Genomic DNA, 8,662 nt, shown 5'->3' on the forward strand with positions numbered 1-8,662 from the left:
GATACGGGGAAGAAGCTGTCACCTATGCAGCAGGTCCCCCCTCTCCACATCACCGATCGTCTCAATTGGAAAGGCAAACACCAATAAGACAGGTTCCAGCGCCGTCACAGGAACTGTCAGAACGAGGTTGAAGGCAACAAGGAACTGCCCCCAGGGGGGCTCCAGCTCCGGAGTTAACCTGGAAGTTGGTACAAGAAGGCACAGGGACTCCAACCCCAGAGTCTTTTTTGTTGTTGTTACTCTTTTTTGTGGGGGGAAAGGAGGAAAATTAGGGAAATAAAGGAGGAAACTTAGGAAAAATGGAGGAACCATTGACAAGCTGCCGACTTCCCGTCTCCGTCGTGACCACTAGACACAAGGTTACTTTAGGCATTAAGACACTATAGGAATTATCATCATCAGGAAAAGATCTCAGATAATTATTACACTTCGATATCTAAGTAATTCCGCCTTATTACAAATTTGTTTAGTACGTTCCTCGAGCCTCCGTGGCACAATTGGTTAGCGCGTTCGGCTGTTAACCGAAAGGTTGGTGGTTCGAGCCCACCCGGGGGCGATTATTTAGGCCAACTCTAGGGGTTGACCTCAGACAAGACCGACATAACACACTTGACAGCGATGTCACACTTGGCCCCGTGATCCAGCCCGTCCTCCTCAAGTCTGCCAACGTCAACAAACTCTCGCGCGTAAGTGACCTTATCCTAACACAACAGAGAACGGCACAGTATGTCAACGTCGCGACCCATCCTCCTGTTTACACAGTAGTTGTTGTATATGCTCCATAGTACAAACGTTGACGTACTAAGTCATTACATAATAGTACTTACTGATCACTTTATAGTCTGAATTCTTAATTATAGTCATAATTATAGACTCTTTATAGTCGGAAGTGAAGTATATAGTACTAACAACTTTATAGTCTGAAAAAATAAAGTTAAACAAAATATATAAATTCCAAGGTCTAGTATAGCTAGTATAGGTCTAGTATGGATGCACGCTCGAACGCTCATCCGCTCCTGACGACCCTGCTCCCCCTCCAACTTTATCAGCTGCTCCTTGAGCCCACAACATCCCTAACATGATGTAACAACCCCAGAAGGCAGCTAAGTACCCAGTGACCTAAATGTGACCGAAATATTCGACAAAACCTAACCTACTACCTCATCTCGACCTCATTAGTGTTGCTCCCTGGAGGAAGCTAACCTGACGTTTGCTGCTGCCATATCAACAAGTCTACCCCATCTGCTGCATACATCTCTGCTGCTACCATGCTAAACAATTCTAAGCTCGGCAAGGCCGTAAAGAATGATAGCACACCTATCAGGATGAACCCAACCAGCCAAGCTAGCAACAGGAATAATGCGGCTGTCTCCCCCTTAGGGGCTACCGGGGGGAGTACCGACCCTCCCTGCGTCAACAATAACAAACCTTCCCAGCTGATTGAAGCGTCGTCACTGACTCGAGCCTTACAACAGTTATGTAACCATATGGAGCAACTTAAACGAGCTGCCTCCCCATGTACTGACTTTAAGCGTCCCGCTGATAATCCATGGCTCAGATTATTGACTCAAATACATGATGACCAAAAGTCTATAATCCGAGAGCAGTCGGACCTGATAATGAAGCTTCAGAGTGATGCTTTGGCAATGCACAAGGCTAACCAAGATCTGTCTGCCAGAGTCGGCCACCTCGAACATGAATTAAGCTCTCTTCGGATCTCGGTTACTAACTTTAAACCAGCAGAAACCTCTAAGAAGCAAGAAGAGATGTTACAAAAGTTAGAGAACCACTTTAACTCCCTACAACAGCAACACACTGCAACCCAAGACGAATCAGACCAACTTAAGCTCCTTGATTCTGTCATCATCTCATCACAGGATTTTCTCCATGAAACTGACAGAGAAGACTGTACTGCCATCGTGATCCAGGAATTGCGTACTAAGTTGAATTATTCAATCGAAGCAAGAGACATTAAGTCAGCTTATAGAGTGGGTACCAAATCATCTGGTGCAAACAACAGAAGGATACGCGTGAAGTTAGATAGCTGCTCCCGCAAGTCAGACCTTATCACTGCTGCAGTCGCTAGGAAATCCAAGGTTTATGTGAACGAATGTCTTACCAGATTCAGACAAAATCTCTTATTTAAACTACGTGGAATTCGCAATAGATCCACTGCTATTAAACATTGTTTTGTGCGCGATGGTAAAATAATAGCTAGGAAGACTGACACTGGAAAAACTTATGTCATAACCACTGAAGCACACCTCACTTCTTTCCTGGATGACTGTGGGATATCAGCTGAATAACCAGAACATAATTTGTAGTCTCACATACAACCAAAGTGTACTTAAGCTCTGCCTTTCCTTTCCAAAGGTGTTTATTTTTATTTTTATTTTAATTTTTACTTTATTTTTTGTTTGTCATCTTTGCCTGTTTTATACTCTTAATTATTTGTTCTTAGTTAATCCCCTTGTCACTAAACCTAGGGCTTTTTATTACCCTGTTAATTAACCATTACTAAGCTAATTATCTTCAAGATCATTTTTTTATGATTATTATTTTTCTTATTATTTTTTATTTTACATTTATATTGTCAGTCTCTACTGATTTTTTGTGTTTTATTTTATGTAACTTCTGTGTCCTCCCTGGCTATCTATTGGATCTTTATTTTACTTCTAAATTGTTACTATTTTATTGTATCTGCTCTTATTCTTGTGTTTTGCTTTATCGTGTATCTTGTATCGTGATCCCTCTGCATCTCTATGCACACTGATATTGATCCTGATCAAAATCTTCTGTCTCATATCTATACCAACCAACACATTGATCATCATTATTGTAAGTATTTCACAGCACACCAGGCTAAAAACAAACTCCAAAATAGCACCTGTCTATCAGTTTATAACCAAAATGTTAGATCACTTGGTAAACATTTTGACGATTTAAATGCATTACTCACAGCACTAGGTACTAACCTATCGTTCATTATTTTAACAGAAACTTGGCTAAATAAAGACTATACCCAACTCTACAACTTAGCTGGTTATAAAGCCATTCATAACTGTAGGCCTAATAAAAAAGGTGGTGGCACAGCTATATATTACAGAGATACATTTATCTGCAACAGTGTTATTAGTGACAGAGATGACTACTGTGAATATACTTTTGCTCAGTTTACAATTAAATCCCTTAAATCCTCTTTGACTATTGGAGCCATCTATAGATTTCCCAATACTAACATAGCTTCTTTCTCAGACAACCTAAGGAATCTTATTATAAACAACAATCTCAACAAAAACCACATCATTCTGGGAGGAGACTTTAATATTGACCTGGGTCAACAAAACTGCTCTCAAGTTGACTATTTCCTTAACAGCATGAACTCCTGTATGCTAATCCCCACTATCACCAAATCTACCCGAGTCACTCAAACATCAGCCACTACCTTGGACCACATATGGACAAACATAACAGCTCCCCTTGTATCTGGTATAATCTACGACAGAACAACTGACCACTATCCTACCTTTCTCATAGCGAACATGGACATAACACCACCAAAAAGCAAGAAACTTTCATTTAGGCTACACAGTGAATCAGCTTTAGACAATCTTACAGAGGCACTTCACAATATTAACTGAGATTCTGAATTCAATAATACCCATGATATAAATTCATTAGCTAACCTCTTCCTCTCCAAAACTCTAAGCCTCTACAACCTTCATTGTCCCCTTCTTACAAAGCAAGTAACTGACAAAAGATTAAACAATCCATGGCTCACAAGTGGCATTCTCAACTCAATCAACAAGAAACATGAATATGAAAAGAAAGTTAGGATTGGCCTAGTTTCAAAGGAAGTAGCTAAAAGGTACTCATCAATGCTTACCAGTATCATAAGAAAGGCAAAACTTGCATATTATGTGAATAGATTCAATGAATCAAAAGGCAACATGAAAAACACTTGGAAAACTATCTCTAGTATCCTAGGAACTAAACAACACTCACATAACCAAATAAAACTCTACAAGGATGGGGATATACCGTCAACTGATTTTGAAATGGCAAATGAATTTAATAGTTTCTTTTCATCGGTTGGTGCTAATCTTGCCAGTAAAATCCCACAGACTCAGACACATATTAACACATATCTCTCTGGCAGCTATCCAAACTCTCTTCTCCTTTCACCAATCAGCCCGGCAGATGTTGTGTCCATCATACACTCTCTAAAAACCAAGGCAGGGAACACCAGTGAAATTCCGTCCATTGTGTACAAGAGAGCCTCCCATGCCCTTGCCCCACCCATAGCACTACTGTTCAACAAATCTATAGAGTGTCACACCTTCCCTGATATCCTCAAAAAAGCAAGAGTAACGCCAGTCCATAAAGGAGGCAATCCGGCGGACATAAACAATTATAGACCAATATCAAATCTACCCATTCTATCAAAAATATTTGAAAAAATTATTTACAAACAGCTCTATTCCTACCTCGTAAAATTCGACATACTCAGCCCCTGCCAGTTTGGCTTCCGGTCCCAAAAGAGTACCAATGATGCAATCATTAGTCTCCTTGACATTATCTACTCAGCCCTTGACAAAAATGAGTTTCCGATTGGACTCTTCATTGACCTAAGAAAAGCCTTTGATACTGTTAATCACAACTACCTCTTACTTAAACTCCAGCATTATGGAATCCGAGGCCTTGCCCTTGACTACATCCGATCCTATCTTAGTGACAGACACCAATATGTAACCATCAATGATACAACTTCTTCCACTCTACCAATTACCGTTGGAGTGCCACAGGGCAGCATCTTAGGACCTCTTCTATTTCTTATATATATAAACGATCTGCCTAATGTCTCTAATATTCTCAAACCTATATTGTTTGCTGACGATACTACCCTTATCTACTCAAACCTCAACCCACATACACTAAATAATGTTGTGAATAATGAATTAAAAAAAGTCCACTTATGGATGTCAACGAACAAACTAACATTAAACATCGAAAAGACTTACTACATCTTATTTGGAAGCAAATCATCAAATGCAATTCAGCTACAGATAGACAACATTAACATCAGTAATAAAAATGATGGCAAGTTTCTTGGCCTATTCCTAGACAAGAGACTCAACTTCAGCACCCACATTCAACACATAACTAAGAAAGTCTCTAAGACAGTTGGTATACTCTCCAAAATCAGATATTATGTTCCTAACTCTGCTCTCCTCTCACTATATTATGCACTAATCTACCCCTATCTTAATTATGGTATCTGTGCATGGGGGTCTACCACTGCAAACCACCTTAAGCCCATCATCACACAGCAAAAATCTGCTATCAGAATAATAACTAACTCTGCTTTCAGACAACACTCAGCTCCCTTGTTTAAATCTCTAAACTTGCTAAATATTAACTCCCTCCACACATTCTCTTGTGTCAACTACATTTACAAAACCCTGTTCTTAAATGCAAACCATGCTCTGAAACTCTCCCTGGACAGATGTAATAGGACCCATTATCACCACACCAGAAATAAATATCTCTTTGATATCCCCAGGGTCAAACTTAATCTGTGTAAACACTCTATGCAAATTAAGGGACCTAGTCTATGGAACTCACTCCCTAGTGAATTGAAAAACTGTAAAACTTTTGCCTTATTTAAAAGCAAAACCAAAAAGTACCTAACTTCATCTATTTAGTTTCCTACACTGAGCTTTAAATTTGCTCTGTACCTAGTGGTACCCAATCTCATAATTTTTATGTAATATCAAACAACCTTATCATTGTGTTCATTGCTGTCTTCTTTTATGTGCTAGCCATATGCTGTATTGTGACTACCAATTTTTGTCAACTACCATTCAAGCTGTCATTGCAATCAATCTTATATTGTTTCTGCTGTATTGTGCCTACCAATTTGTTGTCAACTACCATTTTAAGCTGTCATTGCAATCAATCATAGCTACCTATGTGCTTTAATATACTGTACCTATAATTTTCTCTCATCTTTTTTTTTTCATTCCATGTAATCTGTTATCATTTTTTTGTCTATAAATTTTGCAAGTATTTACCTCCTTAAAATTTTCTTAGTTTAAGGACCTGCCCGAAACGCTGCGCGTGCTAGTGGCTTTACAAGACTGTAATTACCACAATTGTATCCTCACATTCCTTATGTACATTCTTGTATATGCATAAATAAATAAATAAATAAATAAATAAATAAATATGTACGATATTAGGCCTCAGATAGCGTGTATTAGGCCTAGGAAGGTTCTGTTGGTTAAGGTTGTCTTTGCAACATAAATATAAAACCTTTTCCGGTTTGTCTAAATTCAATAGTACAAATTTCTACTTTGTAATTGCGTTGTACGTTTATTTATTTATTTATTTATTTATATATATACAAGAAGGTACATTGGGTTTGTGAGAATACATTGGATAGTACAGTATTTACTTTCTTGTAAAGCCACTAGTACGCACAGCGTTTCGTTGATATATTTACTGTGGTCCGTACGTTGCATACGTACGTGCGTACGTTACGTACGTTGCGTACGTTGATATATTTACTGTGGTCCTCATCGTTACTATAAGTACTACCAACACAAGAGGATAGGCTGCAGTTTCACGAGCCGCTACCATTTTCTAGTACGACAATTGTTGGTCTTGGGAAGAGTATTCGTCAAAAGGCGCCGTTCTATTAGGAGGACGGGTTGAACAGCTACATACCGAGTTTTGGCGGCATAACACAATAATTTAGAAAATAATATATAATTATAAACAGCCTCCCAGTCCTTCGGAGCTCATCAACTGTTTAATGTGTAGAGTCGCCAAAGATTGAGATAACATGTTCGTAAGTACTTGCGTAACTGACTGATGAATCTGGGTCCAGACACTAAATATAATTCTTATGCTTGGAATGTTTACATGCAAGAAGAGTTGCTATAGACCTCAACAAACACGACAGATCAGCCTCCAGGGCTGAGTGGATCCCATACTTATCCTGTAGACCCCATGTATACCTATCCTGTGAGCGTTAGTGCCTCCAATACATGTCCTGTTCATGAGTGGTAGTGAACCCATACCCATCGTGTGCAGCACTGATCACATACCCATGCTATGATGTATGTCATACGCAGCTGGCTGTGCCCAGTAACCATGACGTGCGCATCCCATGCGCAAGATCAGTGCGTACTGGTGCGTTACTGCGCAGAAACACTGATACTTTTATTTATGAAGAAAATATTACCAATTACAATATTATAAAAGATGTATAAAGTGTATCATCCAAATAACACCAGCAGCAGAGTGGCGCAGTGGAAGCGTGCTGGGCCCATAACCCAGAGGTCCGTAGATCGAAACTACGCTCTGCTACGAAGTTGTTTTAAAGTATTTTATTCATGTTTTTTCATTACAAATGTAGGTACATAGCAGTGTCTTGCTACCCCCTTCAATATAAGTAATTACAAATTACAGGTTGAGCTAGCTATATGTTAACAAATAAAGGCACAATAACGAACGTGGGAGATTTGTACCTGAATTTACCTGTCTCTAGTGTCCTCGACGGATAGTGGAAGCCATCGGCTTGTCAAAGATCCCCCCCCCTCCCCCCATGGTTCATGAGGATTGTTTCTGTTTGGATTTTGAACTGAGGTAATATCTTGGTATTTAAGGACTTCACCGGTTAGACAATATAATTAGAATTCTATTAAACGAAGTCTTCAATATAGAAAAAAAACCTTGAAGAACTTTTTTGTTAAAGATTTATGGCGAATATTTAAATCTTACGAGTTTAATACACAATAAAGTCAAGTTCCATCGATGTGTTGCTTCTATCTTTCAGCTCTTGCAGCGAACTAAAGTCAAATAAAAATCAAACATTTATACGCTAAATACACTGTTATTACTTTTGTTCTAATCATACACATAAAATTCCCACCATGTGATCATTTCCAGAAATACAAATTAAAAAGTAAAAAATCTGTTTTAGTTCTTGGTAATACTTAACGCTGATGACTAGGGTGAGCACATCTAGGTGAGCACAGCTAGGTGAACACATCTAGGAAAGCACATCTAGGAGAGCACATCTAGGTGAGCACATCTAGGTTAGCACATCTAGGTGAGCACATCTAAATGAGCACATCTAGGAGAGCACATCTAGGTGAACACTGCTAGGTGAGCACATCTAGGTGAGCACATCTAGGTGAGCACATCTAGGAGAGCACATCTAGGTGAGCACATCTAGGTGAGCACATCTAGGTGAGCACATCTAGGTGAGCACATCTAGGTTAGCACATCTAGGTGAGCACATCTAAATGAGCACATCTAGGAGAGCACATCTAGGTGAGCACATCTAGGTTAGCACATCTAGGTCAGCACATCTAGGTCAGCACATCTAGGTGAGCACATCTAGGTGAACACAACTAGGTGAGCACATCTAGGTGAGCACATCTAGGTGAACACATCTAGGTGAGCACATCTAGGTGAACACAACTAGGTGATAACATCTAGGTGAGCACATCTAGGTGAACACAACTAGGTGATAACATCTAGGTGAGCACATCTAGGGTGAGCACATCTAGAGGAGCAAATCTAGGTAAGCACATCTAGATGAACACATCTAGGTGAGCACATCTAGGTGAGCACATCTAGGTGAGCACAT

At 39.5% G+C, this 8,662-nt stretch overlaps 2 non-coding genes across 2 annotated transcripts; both read left to right on the plus strand.

Annotated features, from left to right (window-relative positions):
• Window positions 1-482: 482 nt before the first annotated feature.
• On the plus strand, window positions 483-556 carry TRNAN-GUU (transfer RNA asparagine (anticodon GUU)). The gene has a single exon. It is a non-coding gene; the product is annotated as a tRNA-Asn (tRNA).
• Window positions 557-7,302: 6,746 nt separating this feature from the next.
• TRNAM-CAU (transfer RNA methionine (anticodon CAU)) lies at window positions 7,303-7,374 on the plus strand. The gene has a single exon. It is a non-coding gene; the product is annotated as a tRNA-Met (tRNA).
• The last annotated feature ends 1,288 nt before the right edge of the window (window positions 7,375-8,662 follow it).

This window comes from Procambarus clarkii, chromosome 38 (genome assembly GCF_040958095.1).
Source record: "Procambarus clarkii isolate CNS0578487 chromosome 38, FALCON_Pclarkii_2.0, whole genome shotgun sequence".
Taxonomy (NCBI): domain Eukaryota; kingdom Metazoa; phylum Arthropoda; class Malacostraca; order Decapoda; family Cambaridae; genus Procambarus; species Procambarus clarkii.